Source organism: Toxorhynchites rutilus, chromosome 3 (genome assembly GCF_029784135.1).
Source record: "Toxorhynchites rutilus septentrionalis strain SRP chromosome 3, ASM2978413v1, whole genome shotgun sequence".
In the NCBI taxonomy this organism is placed as follows: Eukaryota; Metazoa; Arthropoda; class Insecta; order Diptera; family Culicidae; genus Toxorhynchites; species Toxorhynchites rutilus.
Genome location: NC_073746.1, coordinates 40,323,660 through 40,349,877, shown reverse-complemented (window position 1 = coordinate 40,349,877; position 26,218 = coordinate 40,323,660). Strand labels below are relative to the sequence as shown.

The 26,218-nt window shown below is 36.5% G+C and overlaps 1 protein-coding gene across 4 annotated transcripts in view; it reads right to left on the bottom strand.

The window, feature by feature from the left end:
• Window positions 1-26,218, bottom strand: part of LOC129777508 (beta-1,4-glucuronyltransferase 1) — a 191,646-nt gene that overhangs the window by 127,321 nt on the left and 38,107 nt on the right. For all 4 annotated transcript variants that reach the window (XM_055783805.1, XM_055783802.1, XM_055783803.1 and 1 more), the window contains one exon: window positions 2,368-2,399. The gene's annotated coding sequence lies outside the window, so the exon portion shown is untranslated. The remainder of the gene's footprint in view (window positions 1-2,367; window positions 2,400-26,218) is intronic.

Sequence of the window (26,218 nt, the reverse complement as noted above, 5' to 3'; positions counted from 1 at the left end):
CATTTCTATGCCCACCTTCAACTGTTTTTTTTTTTTCATTTTTTTCATTCGTTTTTTTATGATTTATACCATTATCCTTACTTAGTAATTTAAAAACATACGCCTCATTTTTTTTCGTTTTCCTTCCATTTGGAGTTTCTTTTATAGTTTTGGTTCCCTTCATTTTCTTTTTCTACTCCATTTAGTTTTTTGTCATATCATTTTGGTAACGTGATTACGAATTAAAAGATAGAAATATTGATGTGCCTTCTGTTATTAATCAATCGTTTTTTTGTGCATGCATGCAGTTAAAGCACAGAAAAAGCAAAAATTTCACCCTATCATAAAACTTTACAATATTTTTTTTTTCTAATCTCGCTCAGTCTTCCTGAATTTTTTTTCGACTAAATTTAATGTACAGTGTCATATTTTTCCTAGAAAATGGGCAAAATAAGAATAATTTATTCTTTCGGGAGATCTATTCATAATGGAATTACAGTGTATAGAATGCCCATCTTGATTGAATTTCATGACCTTTATTGCTTTTTGTAGTGTTTTATTTTATTTTATGATTTTTAGTAATAATATAATTCGATAGTTCTCTACGAGTTCCCCTATGAAGAACTATGTATTCTGTTCCATAACATCCGAATGTATTCTTGTTGCGTTTTATATTCTTGCAACAAAAAATAAACTAAATACTAAAGATTGAAACGATTTCAACTGATACTGTCTCAAATCAACCTCCTTCATGACCACGTTCTGCTCTACTTCATATTCGGACTATGCCCAATTGTTAAGCAATTTCAAATGTTCCATTCATTTACAAGCTACCACTCAAAATAATAGAACACTTCCTCAGCTTTTGCACAATCCTATAAAAACATCACCCTCTACACTTTTATTGCAAATGTTTCAACCAGCAAGGGGAACAAACTATTCTCAACGATTATCGGTAATCATTGGTAAGGTTTCAATGAAGCCTATAATTTTCAGCAACAACCACCGACCGCAGTTAGTAAAACATAAATTTTGCACTTGTTAGTTCTTATTGGGTTTTTTCGCTGGGCAAAAACTGTTGGCACAATTCCCAATCGCATGGAGGAAAAAAGGACCGCTTCCTTCATTTGCTACTCTCTGGATGAATAATGGTCACTGCGGCTGTTCGCACAGAACAGGGGATTGTTTAATAACATTCAACAAGCGGGAAGCATCGCACAAACTATTCCTCTTATCTTGATATGGGTAATACGTACCAACACAACATAACCACAAGATTAAACACGCAAGCAAAATAATCATCGCTGGATCGGATTAATTTAATTCCCCGACTCATAGCCCACTTCCGTTGGCCCATCCTCGAGTTGATGTTGTTCTTGTCGTCGTCGTCAAAATATAACGTGCAGAAGTAATAAATTTGAGACGGTAAATATTCCCGCATCTTAAAGCATAACTTGGAATCACTTCACTGAAAGGATACAACCCGCTGCATGCCATGCGTGCATCAACAGATGAGAACAACATACCAAGTGCCAAGTGCGGAGAGGAAATTCCCCCCGAAAACCGCGCGTCATGCTTCCACCGAGAGCGCAGGATATTGGATTAAATTAAATTAAATTGAATTACAAAATGCGAGGATGGAGATATGGATAAGAAAACTAGATGAGTATAACAAGACGCGAGACATATCGCGTGTCTTGGCGCAGTTCTGACGGGAAGATGGTACCCTCTCCGCTGTTAAATTAAATCTCTGCAGCAGCATCTGCTGCTCATTGCATTCTTCGCTTCATCATCTCTTTCAAGCATATTATGACCAGACATCCATTCGCGCTTCTTGTATCAAGTGCAACCCATAAAGGTGAGTACGGGAGACAGCGTGGTTGCTTCGCACAGTGGCGCAATTTATTCACCCGCGGCGAAGCGCCTCCCGCAGTCCCGCAGAATTAGAGCACATGAATTTTATTGTGCACACTTCGCACCTAATTCTACATTTTCAATCTCAAACAGGCCGGGTGCGTCAAAAATCTAAATCACTTCTAATCAACCAAGTCTACACACTGTGGAATTGTGATCTGCATAATCTGTCCTCATTTGAGTTTTTGCGACAATTTGTTACGGACCATAAACTGCCGGCTACCCCCACAAGCAGAATATTGAATCTAAACTGTGTCAGTGTCAAGAAAAATGGCCAAACCGGCACTCATTTGGGGCCAACTATCGATCGGTTGTTCGGGGTGGGTGACTATTTTCAGGTGGTTTGCTTTGAATGCCGCTTATGCGCTGCATATTTCATTGCGATGTCCCAAAACAGAGGAGCTCATAAAATTTGTATCCTCGGAATCGAGAAATCGATTTATGAATTATTTTTCGCTTTTTTCGCTTACCAACCTTATCAGATGAGCGTAGTTGTTTTTTGGCGTCTGAAAAAAAGAAAAAAAAATTAATTAGTTTCGAAGCAAAAAAATCAAAATAAATCGTAAATCAAAACGTGGATCGTAGTAAATAATCGAAGAATAATTTAACTTCCGTCAAATAAAATTATATTCATTTCAGTTTCAATCCATGAAATAAAAACGCCTATGAGTCAAATTTGTTCAGTAGCTCACGAACGATTGGAATGCTTCTTATGTCACATGAATACTGAATACATCAAATAGCGGACGTGATGGCATGACAAATCTCCGATTAAGAAACTGAGAATCATTTCATTCCAACTTTTTTCGGGTGCGATTTTTTATATAGAGCAATTTCACAATGAATTGGTCAAAATAGTCGACTCTTTGATATTTTTCAACAAATTTATCATTTTTTTTTATAATAAACGTTTTCATATTTATGTATAAAAATTGATTGCCACGAATGTTTGTCTTTGCATCACTCGAGAATCGATTTTCCCATTTTTTTCCTCTATTGATGTTGATTATTCGATTATCTTTATATTGTTGTGCTTGGCTCCACCCAAGGAATGTTTGTATAGCGAGATAATTTTAATTTTCTTTAGGAAAACTCGGGACAATTATTTTTCCAATTTTGGGCGGGAATAAAGTTGCGATGTCTCGAAAACGGATGCGTTCAGCAAGTTCAGTATAAGATTTATGATTGCAATTGTCCTCTAGAAACATCCACAATTGGAATACATTTGTTCTTGGATTAGCTGTAAGTTGTTCATCCATCCTAGAAATGTGGTCAAAATTTTGACTTTAAGTTTGTATACACCGAATATGAATGAAAAAAGAAAGTACCTATATTTTCAGATATTCAAAATTTAGAACTAGTGCAAATTTCATTTCCCAAAAAAAAGTATATTCTTAAAAAAATATATATTCTCACATGGGAATTATAGGGACCGAGGCTATGTTTTTCGTTAGAAGAGCGTTGATCATTGGGACTGACAGTTACAAACTAAGAAAATAAAAAGAAAACATTGCTTTGTTTTCGGATGTGTTACAAAATGAGATTAATTTCTAGTCGAATTTTGGACTAGTTTCTTTTTACACAATTAATATCTTTGGGAGCTGAAACCAACAATGATATTAGCGCTCTTGATGCGGACTGAATGGAAACTGCAGTCGTTACCCCAATCTCAAACCGGAACTGTGGGTAAGACGGACAGAGAGGGGTAAAATAAACATATGATTGATTTGACGGTATTCACCAAATTCGAACACACTGAATAGCGCACATTCTCATTGTCCAATTTTAAGTGATTCGAACTTCAAATAATCAATAATGATCCCAACCAGGGGTGACATTGCGCATTTCGAAACGAGTGATTTTTGTTCGTTTTGACTTAGCTTTGTTCACGAACCCAAAAATTTTACATTTCTCTGCGAGACAAATTTTGCTCTAAATCTAGTACACCGCAAATATGAACTTAAAAAAGATACATAATACTAAAACCAATTCGATTTGAGTTCGAATTTTCTCGAAACGTTTCGAAATGCGCAATGCCACCCCAGGTCACCAGAGAAAGAGAAGGAATCTTAGGATAACCGCAGCCAGAGATTCGTTTCTATAGCGTGATTTCTCTGTGATTATCATGGTGGAAATAATTGTCAGTGGGGAGAGGTAAAATCAGAATTCATTTCAGTAAGTGATCTAATTCTGTAACGCGTAGTCTCAGTCATACAGAATATTTTGTATTTCACAGATTTTTCGCCAAATTTGAGATACAGAATCTGTATACACATAATTACAGATTTTCAGCAAAGATACAAAACGTACAGATTTAAAAAAAATAAAAATTTTAAAAATTTTACGTTTTAAATATTAAATTTATTACAGTGCATTTTTTATCTACCTTCTTATTAATAAACTTTGTTTTTTTTTTTGTTTTTTGTTTTCTTTTTACTAATAATCTCACGTTTCGAATCGTGTTCTTCTTACTAATAAGCTTTGTTTTTTTTTCGTTGAGTCATCAAGATATCTTGATCTATAAAAATGTTGAACCATATGCCATTTTTATTTATATGTTAGAATGAGAAGGTAGAACATTTGGAAAGAAGGGGGAAATGTTTTTGGACCACCCTAAAATGTAAATAGGCACCCTAATGAAAAAATCTAAAAAAAAAACCTGTCTAATATTTTGCGATAAGGAACAAAACAACCAATTTTCACGAAAACCACTATATTGGGTTGGCATGAAATGGCTGTATAGCCTGTATAGGCTGTATATTAAGATTTTCCTGTTGTTCAATAGTAAATTTAAGAGATTTTTTCTTTATTGTAACAGTAACGTAGAAATATTTCAAATACAAACATCTCTGCGATCAATCGAGAAATGGCGGAGCTTGAATCGTAAAATTTTCTCTTTCCTCTCTCATTGCTAGTGGAACAAAAGCTACATTAATTTGCACTTGTATATAAATATATAATTACTCACTGATTCATAAGTAGAGCCTTATTGACAGCACGGGTAGGTGACCATACAAATGGGCAGAGCAAATGTACGGCAAAATGGGAATGCTTCCAATTTTCGTTCATTAAAACCATTTAAGGATTAGGTAATCATAATGTATAGCACATCAAACAAATCATAAAGAATTTCCGATTCGATGGGTATGCTTGACGATTCATTCGTAGTAACGATGATTAGTAACGTTAACATTATTTCATCAAATCGTTACCTGTTTTCTGATTAAACAGCCTTACTGAAAGACGTAGTTCTACGTCAAAACTGAAGCTCAAGCCTAGAGTCTGACGCTTGCAAAATTACTAGCCGCGAATAAAGTAGCAATTTAAGAGCGCCTAATATCATTGTAATTCAATAATTGAAAAACAGGATAGTTGGGTGACACATGAACTCAAACCGAGGGAAGAGATGTTTTCATATTCGAACATTTTTCCATCGAATTATTGAAAAACAACCAAAATAAGGGGCTAGATACCAGGCCGCGAGGTTCCATCAAGACAACAATCAATCTCATTCGGATACTCATTTCATGAAAAAGGGACCACTGAGAAAAATTGGCATGATTTTGGTCAAATTATCTATAGGGGAAGGTGGGCCTGATCCGACATCCTAAATTGCAACAGCCATTCACCACAAAAAAAAATCTCGGCTTATGGTGAATTTGACCTTTAAAATGTATACTATAACTCTTTAGCTTTATTTTCTACTGGTCGGTATGTATATTAAAATAGGGCAAAATAAAAGCCTGAACCAAAAATGCAAAATGGTCCTGAACCGAAACAGGAAGCGGAAAATGGCGGAAACGGGAACGGACACGAATACAGCGCCAACGTCAACATTAGAGTGCCAATGAAAATGGTCATCTCGAATTTCAAAAAGTTACCCCATAAAAATGTTCATTCGGAACTTGCTGTGAAATGTAGATTTGCACGACAATATACCCAATTCAAAATATTAGCTCAATCGGATTTCATTTACTAGTGTCACAGACGTTAAAATTTGATTTTTTTGAAAACCGAATCGGAAATCGGGGTTTTCTATTTTTCATTATGCCTAATGTCTTACAAAACAAAATGACGATATTTACTGTTATCTCAAAAATTAAATTTTGTAAAACAAAATTTTTTTTGGCACTCGGTGAAAAAGACGATTTAAAAAAAAATTGAGATAATTGTGAATCTCAATGTGCCATGCAATTTTAAGACATTTGGCATAAAAAAGTTTGAAAACCCCGATTGCTGGTGATTTTAACTTTTGCGACATTAGTATTTTAACGTCTGAGACATTAGTAAATGAAGTCCGAATGAGCTAATAGTTTGCATAGGGTATATTATCGTACAAATCGCAGCAAGTTCCGAATGAAATATCGAGATAACTATTTTTATTGACACCCTAAACCATACGTTTTGCCTCGTATACCAAAAAAAACTAAGTTCCAGATTGTCGATTTTTGATAAAAAAAAACTTTTTGAGATGCAGTACATCTCGACGTTAGATACAATTTTATGACATTTGGCATCAAAAAATTTTTAATCAGAGCGTCTAATAGTACAATCAAATACGTTCCACCGGTAGTAAGCACCTCCCGATGAGCCAAGTCTGTACGTGTCATTGATGGTACGCGTCTGAGTGAACGTGTTAAATAACTATGAAGTAAAGCAGAGTGTATTCAAGGTCAGTACAATACCACCCCGATTTAACGACATACCGTATACTAAAGGGTAGATTCAATTAATATAGCTTGTTTTGATTGATATACCATGAGCAATCGAAATAGCTTAGTTTTGCAATTGCAATTTGTGCTTTTTCGAAGCACTGCTGAAAACACAAAATTGCACTAAAAGGCTAGAAAGAAGGAAGCAGGAAAAATGTAACCATACAACGAAATTGTCAGCGTTGTAACACCTTTCATTTGACACTACAGGGCGAACTTGATTATACACAATCTCGGATTTCTTTTCACTGTATATAGTCGAGTCAAAAAAAAATTGTTTTATTCGTTTTTTGAATATAAAAAAGAAATTTGATTTTTCGATCATCCCCTTAAAGTCAGAAAAGAACTTTTCTCACATAAAAAATTGTCCAAAATCTCTAAGGAGGTGATACACGATCATATTTGATGAAAAAAATCCTTCTACGCATATTTTCGAATTTCAACAATGACAGAGTTATAGAACTTTTTTTTCTGTTTCGGACTCTGTTGCCTCATACTGGCTCTAAATTAAAAAGTGCGCTATGGAAGACGATTCTGTTGCTTCAATTTGAAAGGTGAGAAAATTTAGTATAGGGTGTAGTAGTGGAACATCTGATTTAGTGGATTTGAATAACATTTTGGAAGCGAAAACCTGATAGTTAGTAATTTTAAATGCGTTATTATTATATTAATCCTAAAAATTAATATTAAACTTGATTGTTTCTATCAATTAAATTAAAGCTCTCTAACAGCTCTACAATTTGTTCTTTGACACCCATCTTCTATGTTTCCTAACTTCGCTTCAATATCGACATAAACAATTCCTGGTGAAAACTCAAGCAAAATCTTTGAAAATCACCATTTTTACCCCACTGCACATATAACTTTCTAACCGATATACGGTATCTAAAGTGCAAAAAAATTTTGATAGGCTTACTTTTAGTTGAAAATTTAATAAAAAAAGGTTTTCTACATGTAGGATACAAAAAGACCCTAGCTTTTTCATAAAGAGTTGAAACTTACATAAAATATCAGAATCTCAGGAACACTACTAAAAAAGTCTACTAAAAAACCTTTATTTGCACTCAAATTGATTGAACGGTACAAAAAAGTTTTTGAAAAAAACTGCTGAACTTTAAGATTACTAATTATCAATTACATACACCCTAAGGGCGAAACAAAAAATAACTAATACCATTATGATGCCATCATCTGCCGTGTTCGTTCCACTTCTTTATATACCCTAAGTTGAGACGATATACCTAATGAAAAGACATCGGTTTATTTAACATATAACTGTTTCAATCGCAGTATTTTAGGAGCCACATTGTCTTATCGTTGTCGTATCACAAAAACTTGATTTGGTTATAAAGGGTGTGTCACATCAAATTGCATCACGGAAAAAACGCTGTAGAAATTCGCCCAGTAGACCGATCCTTTTGAAAATTTTAGACAGTAAAATAAAAACTATTAAACAACTTTTGGCATTTTCTTTTTATTCATACTTCGAGCACAAGCCCGTATGCTCGCACCTTCCTCTTTACCCCGTCCATAAGGTTCTGTACAACGTCAGGTTGTAGTTTTTTTTTTGAACAGAAATCCATTTTCTCTTGAAGTCCGCCTCCGATTTGACAACTTTTGGGTTCTTCCGGAGGGCCTGCTTCATAATCGTCCAATATTTCTCTATTGGGCAAAGCTCCGGCGCGTTGGGCGGGTTCATTTCCTTTGGCACGAAGGTGACCCCGTTGGCTTCGTACCACTCCAACACGTCCTTTGAATAGTGGCACGAAGCGAGATCCGGCCAGAAGATGGTCGGGCCCTCGTGCTGCTTCAATAGTGGTAGTAAGCGCTACTGTAGGCACTCCTTAAGGTAAACCTGCCCGTTTACCGTGCCGGTCATCACGAAGGGGGCTCTCCGCTTTCCGCAAGAGCAGATCGCTTGCCACACCATGTACTTTTTGGCAAACTTGGATAGTTTCTGCTTGCGAATCTCCTCCGGAACGCTGAATTTGTCCTCTGCGGAAAAGAACAACAGGCCCGGCAGCTGACGAAAGTCCGCTTTGACGTAGGTTTCATCGTTCATTACCAGACAATGCGGCTTCGTCAGCATTTCGGTGTACAGCTTCCGGGCTCGCGTCTTCCCCACCATGTTTTGCCTTTCGTCGCGGTTAGGAGCCTTCTGATCCTTGTATGTACGCAGGCCCTCCCGCTGCTTGGTCCGCTGGACGAATGAACTTGACAAATTCAGCTTATTAGGCGACATCCCGGACCGAACTTCTCGGATCACGTCTAAACTGCTTAACTACGCGCTTGTGATCTTTTTCACTGACGGAGCATCCATTTTTGCCGTTCTTCACCTTCCGGTCGATGGATAGGTTCTCGAAGTATCGTTTTAGTACTCTGCTGACCGTGAATTGGACGATTCCCAGCATCTTACCGATGTCCCGATGTGACAACTCCGGATTCTCGAAATGAGTGCACAGGATTAATACACGACGCTCTTTTTCGTTCGACGACATTTTTTCCAAATTTACGAAAAATTGACTGTGAAGCATGGCCAACGTGATCTATACACTCTTATCTGATTATAGGCGAAAGCAGAAGATATAATTCCTAAAAATTAAATTTCTACAGCGTTTTTTCCGTGATGCAATTTGATGTGACACACCCTTTAATACGCATCATTATTATTCCTGGGATCGGTAAACTTTGAAAATTGTCGAAAAAAGATCACCAGGTGGTTTCGAAGCTTAGAGACATTGTTTACATGTGGAATTGTGTAACAGCTCAAAAATTCTGAAGTTTGAAAATTCGTGTCAAACGCAAGAAATACTTTGAAAAATATTATGCGGCAATTTAAATGCTTCCAAAATCATTAAGATCAATCATAAAACAAGCATAAGCTAAGACCGACGAAAGTCGCAATGAGATTTTTATGTTCGAACATTTTTTCATCTCATTGTTGTTGAAAAATAACCAGAACATGCACTAAAATACAGGGACGTAGCATACCACCTTGACAACGCGTAAGCTCATGTTGATGTTTGGAAAAAAATGAAACGAGAGAGATTTTTCTGTAAAATTGTGGATAAATAAATACTGCTAAATGACATTCATTGAGTATTCTTATTCTGAGCGGCAAGCGGCAAAAAAATGATTACAAAACGATTCCGAAAGAAAACAAAACCGATTCAAACCGGTGCTATAGACATTTCCAATTCATTCTGGTTTTCCTCCAGAGAAAGATAAACTGGACCACTACGAAGCGAACGATGAATAACATCGCACTACGTTCGATCTAGAAACGTTACAGTATTTTATCATTCCCATTCCGTTTTCACGAGCTCTTCTGGATTCTTCCGGGGATAAGACGAATATAAAATCGATTTCTTTTCATCGAAGTGTCAATTAAAAAATACAAAAAAAAAGTTTTTAACTCAAGCTGGCGTGTGCTGTGGAGACTTCTATCATACTATAAATAAACTAAGGTAGTGGCGGCATCGTTCGTTGTTTTTGATTTCGGTTTATTTTTATATCCTTCTCGAACGCAAATAATCATATACCGCTTGAGATCATTCCAGGAAGTCATTATAATATCCTGCCAAAAGACGCCCGAAAATTTGGCTGGCATCCCATTTGCGAATCAAAGCCTAATTAAACGATATGCAGATAAGGAAGGCAAACATCTGTGTGGCGGGCATTGAAGCGCACATTTATCGTGTCGGCAGGGTGCACCCACCCACACTTGGCTGGCACAATGAATTGTTTCAATAGCATGAAAGCCCCACAACCACCGATAGGTGCCATTTCTCGTTGCTAGTGCTAGTTTTGCACTGGAAGCAGCGCGAAACCTATGATATAAATGATATAGCGAGACTAGCTCCACTCTCCTGCACATGTGCTATTGCAGTGTGGATTTTAACTCGGTAGCATAGCATAGCGAATGCTCATACATCATAGTTCGTTTAAGTTTTTTTTTTCGTTTCCAACCAATGTTGATACAGTCTCGGAACGGAAATAGCTTGCCCGGCTGCTCAGCTGTGGCAATCGTAAGTGGCTAGGGAGCGTGGTTAGTTTTCATTAGTGTATTATGTTATGAATATTACTGATATGATCCTTCAGTCGTGAAATGCACAAAAAAACTGATTTTGCAAACGGAAACGACATTAAACATTATCAACAATATAACACAACACGCCTAGTCATCTATCGAGACTTCTGTTCGTTCTACTTTCACCACTGTTTGGTTTGACCGAACATTTACATACACTTGTGACCAGAATCTACGAATCTGGTTTCTTCAATCCCAACCGGTTATTCCCCAAGCTTATTTTAAGGTTCGAACAAGTTTCTAGTTTCGATTGCGTCACACTTTGGTGACCTTGTTTGCTCGAACCCTAGCTAGTCTGGGTGACATATTTTATAGTATCTTTTTAAAAAGGTCAGCAAATTTCCGTCTCAGGATAATATCACTGAAGCTAAAATCAAACATGCATGTCCACCATCAGCCGCGGTAGGTCAGAACAAATCCAATCTAATGAATTGTTCCGATACCAGGTGCATGAACCACACATGTCACAAGTGATCCGACCCCAGGTCCCACGGTAATCCATATAAACTAGCAAACTTTTGATCCGTTTTCAGTACAGCTCAGTACATCATTTCGTAATCTCGCAAACCTGTTTCTTTGGTTCCTGCCGGTTGTTCAGCACCACGACCGGGTCGGACATCGGTGCACCACGACCGGGATGGACATCGGTGCACCAGCACCGGTAGCGCATCACCTGATTTGCATATCAAACGAGCATCAAATTCGCACCATCAGCTGGTGCTACACACTACACGTCACCCTATATGCTTGCACGCCTCGAGCAAACGTCTGCACCATCTTGAGGTGACAGAATCTACCACACTGCTGCTGCCGCCAGACTCGGAAAGCTGTTCGCGGCAGTGAAAGCCGACGAAAGTATCTGCAATGAGCTGATTATAATTGGCACAGTGAAAAAAGGCAAAGATTTTCGGACAAATTCTTCCGAATTAACCTTTTTTGATATTTTGTACCAAACTCTGGTTAAGTTCGCATTAATCATCAACTGAAATATTGTCATGCTTGAAAACACGACATTTCTACTAGTACTCGATAGAGATTTCGATGCCGAATAACATCCTGAACATAGACTTGAGTGACAAGTTCAAAGACACGTTTCGCCAGTTCGAGTTGGGAGAACTTCCGTTAAGAATATATCGAGGATTGAACCAGGAGCTGCCATATGTATTTTCAGCAGTTACACATACACTCGGTCACGCGAGTCACAAAAAGATGGCAAATTTAAATAAAATCAAATATAAAGAAAGGACACCTATTTGTCAAAAAAAAATTTCGAATTTTCACAGTTTCAGGCGAGATTCTCTTCTACCCAAACTATCCTTCCAGAGGGCCAAAAGGTCATTAGAGAGTACCTTGGCGTAATGAGGCGAGTTGCAAACGGCCAGATTTGTGGAAAGATAACACTCAGATTTTTCACTACGATAATGCCAAGATTAGAATCATCGATCGTTCATTGTGAACGAATTTTTTATCAAAATATTCGTCAAATGAATTTGCTCCGACTTGCACTGTGTTCGCGCGTATTCTAGAACTTGCCACTCAGAATGTATTCAAGACGTGTAAATTGGCATAGAAATCTAAGCTAAGTACTAATAAAAATGACGCAAGTAAAACTACGTTGAGACGGCGAAGTTCCTCTAGGAACGTTAGTGCCACTCTAGAAGAAGAAGAAGAAGCAACAGATTGCTCCGTATGACATTTTCTATTATCCGAAATTCAAATTACCGCTCCGTGGGACCCGTTTTGACAGCATTGGAGACATGAAAACTAATTCGCTGCGTGAACTGAAAAATAAAAGCTATAAAAAGTGTATCGATGACAGGTATATTTGCTAAAAGGCAAAATTGTCTACCAGAATCTTTAGACATATAGATTTAGCAATACATCGGGTTTTTATAAGCATTAAAGTATTATTTGATGAAATGTGGCAACATACTCTCACTTGAATCAATCAAGCTTGATTACGGGTTTAAAATTCATGACGGGACAGTTATGCCTAGAATATCAACATGGGACAATTGAACTTGATGTTTTTTTGAAATACTGGCAATAAACACTAAGTTTTTTGTGTTTTCCGAAAGATTATGCATGAAAAACATCGTTTTATGTAGAAAATTGAAATTTGCCAAAAAGTAACATGTGATAAGTATGCGTAAAAATGCAGTTTAAAAAAAACGTAAATAGTAAACATAATTAGTGAAACAGCTAGTTGCATCGGAATGTAGTACATGGTGATGTCGCTTGTGAATCGTGGTGTGAGCGCAGTGAGTGATCTGCAACACCTCTGCAGAATAAAAATCTCATTTTTATGAGACTGTTGATTGTTAATTGCTAACAAGGTGTACAGGTGTTCCGTTATTTTTTTTTTTGTTTGATAATCACTTCGTTCTACCAAACCAGAAATGAGTGCATTACCCCTGCTGAAATCTTAATATGAATTTTTTGTACTTGAATCGATTCATTTATTATGGATCTACAAAAACTTCATGCTGGGACAGTTATGCTTAGAATATCAACATGGGACAATTGAGCTTGATGTTTTTTTAAAGCTGGAAACAAACAATAACTTTTTTTTGTGTTTTTTTCGGAAGATTGTGCTTAAAAACATCGTTTTATGAAGAAATGTGAAAATTATCAAAAAGTAACAAGGGACAACTATGCGTAGAACGGCAGATAATAGCTTGCATAAAGCATTTTCTTTAAAACCACAAATTCCCGGTATATATTTGACAGGATGTTAGTCGTTTGGAAATGTTTCTTCGCATCTTTCACAATAAAGAAAATCTCATCCAAACGTGCAAAATCCCACATTTTGATTGGTTCTTTTTTTTTGCTTCCCAAATTTTGCCGCCTAAAATGAGAATGAGAGATACAATTTTGATCTTCTTCTGAAATTTTGTTCTCAAATCCAAGATGCAAGGATGATACAAATTTATCGCGTCGATATACATATCATCAGGCGGAGAGTGCTTGTGTATTATTGAATCACACGCATGCATTATTGTTTTTATGCTTCGTCAAATGTTGATAACTGATGGTGGTGGAACACATATGTAATAACCTGTGGCTACAGTTTGTGTGTGTCCACAGCGGAAAAGACCGTTACGATACTTGCTGATTTTGATCTTCTAGAAGAAGACGGTTTGCGAAATACTCTGTGCAGTGCGCATTAACAAGAACGAATTAAATTGCGGTGTATGGTCAGCTTCAATCATGAATCATGCATAAAATTTTTAGCTGCTTCTACAAAACCAAGTGAGGTAGCCTGAGACCTGAAAAAGGTTGATGGCCCTTTCTACTAAAAAGTTAATTTGAAAATTTCGATGTTATCGAGCCTTGTTAGTGCTACCAAATATTTTACTCAAGAGTTCATTCTTAAATAATTCGATAATTCATTCTATAATGTTCGTTACTTCGTCGGCAATAATGTTGTAGACCTACGATAAAAATACGGTCATGTTTTGGACACCACCGTCCTATTCTTTGCTAGCATTTCATCCGACACGACACAAAATATCGTTATCTAGTAATTTGGTTTTCTAATAATTTCATAAACTCATGTTTCTCAATTTTTTCATTACTAGGGAAACTGGGGTAAGCCTCGCCCCATAAGGGAAGGTATTGTTTTGTGAGATCTGAGGGCACATATTGTTATGTTTTCTTCGCAGAATCGTGGTTAGGATTATTTCCCATGAGATATATGAAATATCAGTGCTTTTAAACGGCAATTTTGCAAGTAATAGTCAATTTTCAAAGCTGACATTAAAACAAAGTTCACCAACCAGTGCGGCTGAAAACGGCACCCCATGGGGGCAACACCGGCACTCTCAATTTGTCAATAAATATACTTGACACCAGCTGAACCAGTTTGAATGTGGCAACCGCCAAATGGGAATTATTCTAATTCTAGATGTCGCTATCGAATATGGTTCGAATCGCTCAACTGATTCCGGAGATATGGTCGGTGAACATGAAATTTGAAAAAGAAAGGAATTTAATATAAGGCAAATCTAAATTTATATTACAGCACCTCAAACCACACCACAATTCAATTACTAGTTCGATGCAATCTAGGTCCTAGTTTCGTGCTTACCACCTTTCACAAAACTTGATCCTGTAATGTAGACCTGGGGTAGTCTCTTTTGCAAAGGTGTGGCTCTGCTGGGACCCACTCTCATAATTAGATTTCCTTGGAGCTGCGAGGCATCTGAAATAGATGGACAATATGTCCCAATAACCTTCAACTGACTGGACATTATGCCGGGCTTACCTCACTCAAAGGACGACGGTCGTACCCGAACAGCATACATTTCATAAGGAGCCTATTTCTATGAATTTATTGCTTTAACTTAACTCAACTCGAATCCCAGTGATAATTAACAATCCAGGGTACAAACTGTAGAACAACGAAAAAGTAGTTGAAACCTCGTTCAAGAATAAAAGCACAAATTCCACTGCATTACAATTCATGCACACCATTCGACACTCGCGTTTGTTTTGATTAATATTTTAACATTTCTGCATTCTTAGCACTCATCTTTCTAATATAAGTTGTATTCCAAAACTAGTAATAAAATACTTCACGTGAAGATTTCAAAGATTGGTCAGGATCTTGGGATACTTTAAATCTTATTGTATTTTGGTAACAGTAGAGTAGTTTTCTGCATTATTCATGATAACAATGCGCTAGATTTGAAAAGTAAGCTGTTGAATTCCATATTTATGCCGATCATCAATACACTGAAGACTTGTTAATAGTGAAAAGGTTTTATTTAAAAATTTAATCCACTGGAGTTTATATCTCGGTAGATAAGTTAACATCGAAACAAAGTTAATAATGTATCAACCAACAAAATTTTGTTTGTGACTGAAAAAAATGAGAATGATTCAAATAATTATACCGGTGGATTGAACGGACAGCTTCTAGTTGGGTTTGACGGACAGTGAAAAATGGAAAAAGCATCCAGCATTCTCTCTTTTTGTTTACGTTTCAGCTGAACAGACAAACAATGCAAAAGAGAAAATAATTTGATTTTGATTTTTTTTATAAAGGCTTCAAGCTACAAAGTTCATTCGCCTCTGGCCTTGAAAAGGGCTAATCAATCAAGGAAGGTCCTGGCAGAGGAGAAAATAACATTATTGACGGATTTCGTTCAGGCCAACTCGACTGGTCGTTGGCAACACCATCTCAGATAGCAGCGAAACGTTGTGGGTGTAAACACATGGGTCTTTTAAACAACTTTGCATACATGAAATATTCAAAAAAGAATTAGACTACTTTTTCAGAAGGGCCAACATTTTTTATCTTGATTTTCTACAAAAAATTATAACTTAAATACTATAATACCTACATTATTCGGGTTATATTCGGGTTATATTCGGGTCAAAAGATGAAAAAAGAATCGTTGAAATTTTCATAAAAAAATACCAAAAAAATTTTAAAAAATTATTTCGCTGAAAAAAAATTATTTTAAAAATAAAAATTCATTTTTTTCAAAAACGTATTATTTAAAAATTGTAAAAAAAAAATCTATAAATAGATTTCACAATTCCGAACAAGTCGTCCATACATCGGAAGATGGGCATTTTTACAGGGGAAAAGTTATTCTAACAACTTTTTCATGTTTCCTTTGAAACAATTACAACTAATCCTAATTTTGTTTAAAGTTAAGATAGCAATATAGTGTACTCGACAAAGTTTTAGATCTTAATAAAATATGAACTTTCGTCGAAGACGTCAACGTTCTATCTTTTATAGTTTCTGGAATATAGGGCATTTTGGTATGGAGACTCTCGCATTTGACATGTTTCTGAATAAAAAAAAAATAGCAAAGCATGTCAATCGTGATAACTTATACATACAAATGTTACGTGTTAAACATAAATAATAATTTTTCAAAGAAAAACATGAAAAAGTTGATGTTCGAAAAACTTTTTCCCTGTAAAAGTGCCCTTCTTCTGATGTATGGATGACTTATTGGAAATTTTATGGGCTATTAATATCTATTTTATTAGAATTTAAAAAAAACATGTTTTCGATGAAAATAAATTTCAATTTTCAAAATATTTTTATTCAATTAGAATATGCTCGATATTTTTAATGAAAACATAAATAATTTCCTACATTTCATCGGAAGAAGGGCACTTTTACAGGGAAATTTTTTTTCGAACAACAACTTTTTCATGTTTTTCTTTTTAAAATTACTATGGAAGTTTAACTCGAAAGATTTGTATGCATAAATTATCGCGATTTACATGCTCTGCTAACTTTTTTCTATTCAGAAACATGTCAAGAACTAGTCAAATGCGAGAATTTACACACAAAAATGTAACTAGTAAAACATTAATTTTTTCAGGGTCCTCCATACCAAAATGCCCTTTATTCCAGAAACTATGAAAGATAGAAAGTTGACGTCTTCAACAAAAGTTCATATTTTATTAAGATCTAAAACTTTGTCGAATACACTATATTGCTATCTTGACTTTAAACAAAATTAGGATTTGTTTGCTTTTTCCCTGTAAAAGTGCCCATTTTCCGATGTATGGACGACTTGTTGGAAATTGTAAGGAGAATTTTTAAAAAATACGTTTTTGAGAAAAATAAGGTTTAAATTTTGAAATAATTTTTTTATCAGCGACATTTTTTTTCAAAAATATTTTGGTATTTTTTAATGAAACGATTTTCTACATTTCATCCTTTTACCCGAGTTTTGTCGGTTTTATAGTTATATTTTTTTTGTTAAAAAATCAAGATAAAATTTTGGCCCTTTTAAAAAAGTAATCTAATTTTTTTTTATATTTCATGTATGTAAAGTTGTTTAAAAGACCTATGTGTTTACACCCACAACGTTTCGTTGCTGCCAACTCCTAAGACAAGTTGGCACGAAATTCGTCCATTCCTCTAGCAAGCTTCGCATATTACATTATTTGTCCACCTTATCCCCAACATATGTCCGTTTCACCTGCACCAAAACTTTTCAACTTGTTAATCTGTTTTATTTTATTAAAAACATTAAAAAAAACATCTTTTCAGCCGATTTATCCAAAAAACTATTGAACTACATTAAAATTTTTGACACATAAATTTCCGAAGATCCAATCGAATGTGCAAGAAAGTATTATTCTGACTCATTCTTCGTTTCTCATGTCTATTATGTATTAAATCGATCGGAATATTTTGGCGGTTTTCATAATATTCGATAAAGATTTTTAATCTACAAAGGATTTATCCTTCTATCCCCTCCTTTTCCTGAAGAAAATATGTGCCTCGAGCCGACCACGAGCAATCGTTTTTCTACTTCATTATAGAATTAATAAAAATGTCTATATGTAGTAATAAGAATAAACTAAAGAATTTGACACATTCAAATCTATCTAACTGAGCCTGCAAAAATAATCGAACTATATAAAAATAAAAAAGGATTTATTATTGTCAACGATATTGTAACGATCATCTTATTGATCGTTATTGAAGATTGGTATGCACAGATAATCAAAAAATGATTGCAAATATCTTGAATCTTGTCTCCTAAGGTTGTGCAATACAATGCGTTGAAAGCCGACTTTTTCAGCCTATTTTCTAATAAACAAAAATTTGACGATCATCAGTGATTTTTATTCATAATAATTCAATGAAATGCGAAACAGTATTACTTCAGAATTAAGAAAAAGATGAATAATGAAAAAACTAAACCGATAGATTCGATTTAAAGCACTTAGCCAATAAACTTGGGTCGGAAACTCCTTTCATATTCTTAATGACTTTGAATAGTTTCCTTCAATATTGAAATGGATTTAAAGAGTTTTGACAAAGATTGGCCCCAAGCACTAGCGTATGCATGCATTAAGATGATTTCCTGTGTTGAATTGCTGTCCATCAGCGTAATCTCTCGCAGCCAATATTCCCCCAAAGATTCTCGATCGGGTTGCAAAAGAATCAAATATTGCACAAAAATAATTGTATTTTTAGAGCAGAGAAAAACGACCAAATAGTAGAACATTTTTTGTAGACGATTGTAAATTCTTATCTTATCTTATCTATTTCGAAATCAAACGTTTGAAATCACAAAAATCTATAAATATGGGAACCTAGTTGAAATTTCGTCTCAGTCGTTATTGATCAGATGCATGTTGTCGGCTGACATCATGCGACCACGCTAAATTGGTGCGAGATTTAATCCTCTGGCCTTTCTCAAGGCCGAGAGTACAGGTTAAGTTTATCAAATTGGCCATTTTCAAGGCTAGATGCGAATGAACTGAAAAAGTTCAAAGCACTCTTCGGAGACTCTTGTACCCAAGCGAGAAAATATGATTTCGCATACATTTTAGCAGACCGAAAGACCCAATACGGACTATAGAACGAAGCAACCTGACGAAATCAAACTCATTCACGACTCATCAATCTCCTGGTTAGTGACCAGATGGCAGTGATTCGTGAGAATTTCTCAAGGCCGAGAGTCGTTTTAGTTTTCCTAAATGGCCTTCTTCAAGGCTGTAGACGAAAGAACTGCAGAAGTAAACAACCCCTACATTTCAACATCACTACTACTGCTACCATGTTGCTATACCGATCATTCGCGCAGCCTAGTGCAAGCTTTCTGTGCAATGAAATATGCAATAGCTACTTGATTTTATGCTTATGTGCGGTCGGTCGGTTCCACAGAATTCACGTTACATCGAGCGAGAGGTATAAATTATTTTACGCTATAGCTTCTTTTTTGAATTCGCTCTAGACAGCGAACAGCCAACAGCGCATGTTAAGTTATTTTGTAATTCCATTCATTAATTTAAAGATTAAGGATGAGGGACCATCATCTAACAGTACATTTTTAAATGTGTGTCTGAATAGATGATAACTACATAAATTATTAACCTAAGTCTAATTAGCCTCTAACTACAAAACAATATTTCATAAAAAATATAATTTACTCCTTCGTTGCCTCATCGGTATTATCCTTGTCTGGAACAGCGTCTGTGGTGGGTCATAACAGTGATAACCTAATTTTAAAATTATCAAAGTTACAACAAAAGCATCAGAGATATTCTACAAAATATTCTACTAAAAAGCTAATTTTGTTAAATTTCGTTCCCATCTGAGATGATATCGAAAATGAATTAAATGCAATAGTTTCGTAGTACAGTAGAACCCCGATTATCTGCGAAATAGTAGGGCTAGGTCACCGCGGATAACTAAAATCGCGGATAATGCGATATACGAGGTGTAAACACGAAATAAGGATATTTCAGCCTGAAAACTATGTTTTATCAATAAAGGAATCATTAAACTATACACCTGTAAGGTCGTGTGCACCAGTGGTAAAATAATATAAAAGCCATAACCAAAACAAAAGAGCAAGTCTCTAAGTCACACTGACAAATTTTGGAAAGCTCTATAGAATTACTATGGAACTCCTTCCGTGGATAATCCGCACCGCGGATAATCCGCTCGCGAATAAACGGGGTTCCACTGTACTAGGTATTTTGACAGGCCCAATTACATAGGTTTTGAAGAGCCAAATTCTCAAAAAAAGTTCTCAAGAACGAAAAAACACAGAGACTGATAAATTTTCTTTCCATAACTTTCTAAGTAGTAAATGATAAATGTTTTCAGCAGTTAATGCTTACCAACAAACTCACCAAAAATGGGATGGCTCCTCTCACATGTTAACTAAGCAAACTCCACTCACAGTGCTTACACATATTTTGTAGGAAACAGCAAACAAAAGATTCCGTGCAATGCGCGCGGTTTTCCGCATAAACACCGCAAAACGGTGTTTTTTTGTCAACCGATTCACAGTGTACTCTATACAACAATTACGTATGCATCTTAGCAAGACATCGCACGATGGAAAACTCGTATACCTCTAGTAGAACTCACGTTTAAATTTACAATCTACCTGCAGATGCAAAGGTCGAATCGCTTTGGTTGATTTTATTTTTGCGGTTCGTGGTTTGGTGGCGACAGAGAAGCCACTACTACTGCATGTGGAAATTTGCATACAATTGTTTCCACTGACTTTGGGCTTTTCTAATCAGTGGGAGATGCTGTTCGTGGTTTCAAAGTTGGCAGTCACTTGTGGAGGAGACTTCCGACCAAAGAAGCAACGGAACAGGAACAAACGAATTCGTGGAACATTATAATAAAGCTAAGCGGTTCTCGCTCGTTGTGTTTTTTTAGAGCGAAGAATGAAATCATACGGAATGCGGGAGGTTCGCCACGCGAACGGAACAACAAAGCGTCTCCATCTGAAGGCTAAATCAATCAGAAAACTGCAGTGGCGGCGCTAATGACGACACAAATCCGAACGCCGCCTGGTCGACCTCCAGCCGTCAAAAGTTTATTTTGGTTTTTGTGGCTGTGACTCGTTCGAATCAGATTCGGCGAATCGACAAGAAATGCTCACGGTAGCCACATACAGCTCCTCCATTTCGATCAGTCAATCAACTGTGGAACGAGCAATTAGGTCCGATAGTTCACGCGAAGGTAACAACAATGTTTAGTGGTCGCGCACGCTCATGGGTTTCGGCGGGGTTGGTCTTCCCGTGGAGTTTTACAAGCGTTAATTATGATGTTATTGCCGACATCAAAAATTAGTTTCGACACATCTGGGGTTCGATTGATTCGATAACGAGATGATTGGATTATGGCGAAATCATAATCGACAACAATTATACTCACATCCTATTATTATTATAACATTTTGTTCACGATCAGACCACTTTTTTACAAGCTATTCATCTACCGACATAAATTACACACTTCTCACCGATCTAAAAAAATATGAACAAACTCAACACCTTCGCACGAACAACCTCAAGCTAACTCCCTGCAAAATACGCCATCGTAATGAATGACTACCGCCGAATTTGATCATAGCAATAACAATCATACAGCGAGTTGCACTCGCAATCATCAACCGCGCGGAATGGAATTAAACTCTTCAGGTGAACGTGTAATTTGAAACATCCAAACGTGACAACTCTTGCATTCCCGACTTCACCGCTCGAAAATGAAAGGGAAATCAGCGGCTTCACCACGTTGCTCTCACACACCGCTCGCGATACGATCAGAGGCAATCACCCGTTTCCAAGTGACGTGAGATGCACCACTCCAGCTCGAGACTATGTTACGTTTTTTTTTCTACTTTATTTTATCTTTCCCACTTGCTTGATTGCATTATGAGACTATTTCGCTCGCGAACAGGTTTCCACGTCAGGTCGGCCGGGGTTTGTTTTGACGCGACTCTTGGAGATGGGCACGATCAAGAGGTGTTCAAAGTGCTCCAAATTCATTCGGTCTTCCCTCCCACCCATTCCCACGCGGCAAGGCCGTTCGAGATGCTATTGCTAATGACACCTGACTGACTGGCTTGGATGGCCACGATGGCCCCCTCGCAGCAACTCAACAAATTCGATTGTGATTGGGACACAGATTGGACAATCGCCGCAGTCAATCGGTTAGCCGATTTAACCTTTCACGGCTCGCGCGAATGGGGATCCGCGATCGACCAGTAATGGGGGCGCACGATGGGATGCCTCGATCGATCGATCGTGAATTGTGTGGTCCATCAGCGAGGACGAGAGCTAGTTGAGATAATTCGCCTGCTGATGGTACTCTCGAAGCAGTCATGTTGCGAAAAAAAATATGAGGCAATAGATTATATTGAATCATTTTGAAACACCGTTAATGACGTTAAGCGTGGCTTGGTGTGACCGGAGATCTCCAAGAGATGTGCAATTTTGTAACAGCTATCGATTTGACACATTCGGGTACTCTTGAGAAGTCTTCTTCAGCGTAAGAAGAAAGCCTTAAAAATTTTAGACTTCAACATTTTGAAGAGAGTCGATGCTAAAATTAGCAATCCAGATTCAAATTTGGAATTCAGATTCAGATTTCAGATTCCAGATCCAAATTCAGGTTTCAGATTTCAGATTCCAAGATCCATACTCTCGACTCCAGGTTAACTTCCAATGATTTGCAATCCAGATTTAGACTCAGATTTCATATTGAGATTCCAAATCCAGATTCCATTGAAAATTCCAAATTCAGTATCTAAATTCAGAATCCAAATTAGGATTCCCCTTAAAATTCGAAAGATTCAGATCCCAAATTCAGATTTTAGATTCAGATCCTAGATTAGATTCTAGATTCAGATTATAGATTCAGATTTAGCTTGAATTTCGAAAGATTCAGATTCCAGATTCCACACTCCAGGTTAACTTCCAATGAATTTCAATCCAGATTTAGACACAGATTTGAAATTCGAATGATTCTGATCCTATATAGGTCCTAGGACCTAGGTCTTCTTCTTCTTGAATGGCGTTAACGTTCCCTGTGGAACTTTTGCCGTCTCAACGTATGCATTAACTAGTGTCATTTATTAATACTTAGATGAGATTTCTTTAGCCAAATAACACGCCTTGAATGTATTCCGAGGGGCAAGCTCTTGAATACGCGTGACCACAGTGCAAGTCGAAGGAAATTCCTTTGACGAAAAATCCTCCGGCCAGAACGGATAATGTGAGACGCTAACCACTCGGTCACGGGTGCACAAGGTGTAGGACCTAGGTCCTTTCGATGAATTGCAATCCCGAATTATATTCAGATTTCATATTCGAATTCCAGATTAAGATTCCCGTTGAAATTCGAAAGTTTCAGAGTTCAGATTTGATTCTTGATTCAGATTCCAAGATTCCCCTTGAAATTCAAACCAAGATTTAGGTTCTAGATTTAAATTATAGAATAAGATTCAACTTGAAATTCGAGAGATTTAGATTTCAGATTTAAGGTTAACTTCCGATGATTTCCAATCCAAACATAGACTCAGATTTCTAGTTTCAGATGCCATTTTAAATTCCAAATTCAGTATCCAATTTCAGAATAGTTTTTTTAGAGATTTTAGTTTCAGATTCCTGATTAAGATTACTCTTGAATTTCTCACATTTAAATTCTAGATTCAGATTACAGATTGATATTTCGTTTGAAATTCCGAAGATTCCAGATTCCAGGTTCCAGACTCCAGATTTTCTTCATTTGACTTGCAATCCTGGTTTAGACTCAGATTTCATATTTAGATTCCAGATTTAAATTCAATTGTAATTTGTAATTTGTTATTTGTAATTTGTAATTACAAATTCAGTATCCAAATTCAGATTTAGATTCTAGATTAAGATTCCATTTAAAATTGGAGAGATTCGGATTCCGCATTTAGATCCTGAGCACAGACTCCACATTCAGATCCTTGATTCAGATTCCAGATTAGGAATCCATTTAAAACTAGAAATTGGAAACCCAAATTTAGATTCCGTATTTAGTGTCCAGTGATCCCAGATTTTAATTCTGGATTCAGATTACAGATTAAGATTTCACTTGAAATTTTAAAGATTCAGATTCTAGATTCCACACTCCAGGTTAACTTCCAATGAATTTCAATCCAGATTTAGACTCAGATTCAGATTCTAGATTAAGATTCAATTAGAAATTCGAAAGATTCAGAGTTCAGATTTGATTCTTGATTCAGATTCCAAATTAAGATTCCCCTTGAAATTCGAAAGATTCAGAACTCAGATTCAGGTTCTAGATTCAGATTATAGATTAAGATTTAATTTTAATCTCGAAAAATTTAGACTCCAAGATTCAAGGTCAACTTCCGATGATTTCCAATCCAAACTTAGACTCAGATTTCATACACAGCTTCTAGTTTCAGATGCCATTAAAAATTCCAAATTCAGTATCCAATTTCAGAACTTAGATGTAGATTTCAGTTTCAGATTCCTGATTAACATTACTCTTAAATTTCTCACATTTAAATTCTAGATACAGATTACAGATCGATATTTCATTTGAAATTCCAAAGGATCAGATTCCAGATTCCAGATTCCAGACTCCAAATTTTCTTCATTTCACTTTTTTCCATTTCACTTCCATGAATTAGACTCAGATTTCATATTCAGACTCCAGATTTAAATTCCCTCAAACTCAGTATCCAAATTCAGATTAAGATTCTAGATTAAGATTCCATTTAAAATTTGAACGATTCGGATTCCGCATTTAGATCCTAAGTACAGATTCCACATTCAGATCCTAGATTTAGATTCCAGGTTCAGATTCCAGATTAAGAACCCATTTAAAACTCTAAATTCGAAACCCGACTTCAGACTCCGTATTCAGATTACATGTTTAGATTCCAGATTCATATTCAGATTCCAGATTCAGACTATAGATTCAAATTCTAGATCAGCGATACCCAACCTTTTCTCATAGGAGACACAAAGACGTGTTAGTTCCGTTGTCGCGGGCCGCAGTTAATGTAACAAATTAACGCAGGACCATTTTATAGCCGGCAGAAACAAGCATTACAGAGATTCGAGAATGAAACTCTTTAGTACAAGTATTTAGTAGCACCCACAAAGACCGATGTATGAATACCTATCACTAAATAAGAGACCAGCACGCAAGTAGTTTTTCCGTATCTCGTAGCGAAATTCCATGTCCAACGCTTCAAAGAACATTCAGAACGATAATGAAAATCCGAACCAAATCGGGTATGGTGGGGTGGCAGCGTCAACAACAACCGCTGAGAAACAAAATTTCACCTTCACCTTCAGAAGAACACAGCTCTCACCGCTAAAAGATACCTTCTTCACATCCGGCTTGAAATGAGCTGCACTTTGACGCAACTTTGAACCCGGGAACAATGCTCGAATTACGTCATTCACGATTTATCAGTCATCCAACTAGCGTACAAGGGGGTCTTCGTAGCCACAATTGTGACTCCAATGCTCAGGGCCCTCAATTGACAATTTTTGTGTTGTTAACGAATAACTACGTCCACGCTACAATCATCAGCAATGGAGGTCCATCCACGGTAGAATGAAGATTGATTCATCCAACGGAACGGATAACAAACAAAACAGAGATTCACCTTTAGTCGTCTGCGCAATACGAAACTGCTGATCCGGAATATTTAGGCGATAGAGGATCATAAAAAATCTTCCACGCTTATGGTCAAATCTCAACTACGAAAATATTATTGATCTTTTTCTCGAGACCGGTTTTTACCTTAAACTGACTTTAATTTGAGAAGTACGCTGCTTATCACAATTCAATTGCTTCCATTTGAGGAAATTTTGCATAAAATTATGTTGTGAAACATTCAAATTAGTGGAAGATAACAAGAAGGATAACAGTGTGGTGTCAAGGAAGGAATTGTAGAGTGGTTGGAGAGCTTCAATTTAGTTGATAGAAACAATCCAGTTTATCATGCACTTTTGGAAAATTAACAAAAACACAATATTTTAAATTTGTTCTTTTCGCGACATCTAAAAGAATTTAAATGTTCTACAACTGCATTCAACACAAAATTTTCTAATCTTTCAAATGAGCAGCATAATTATTCTAAGTAGTGTACTTTCTAAATTTAAGTCAGTTCAAGACATAAAATTAGTCTCAAGAAAAGTTGTAACCCGCGACGCCGGGAAGCGTGCGAGTTCGTCGCTACCGGGAGTTTTGCGCAGATAAGCGGTC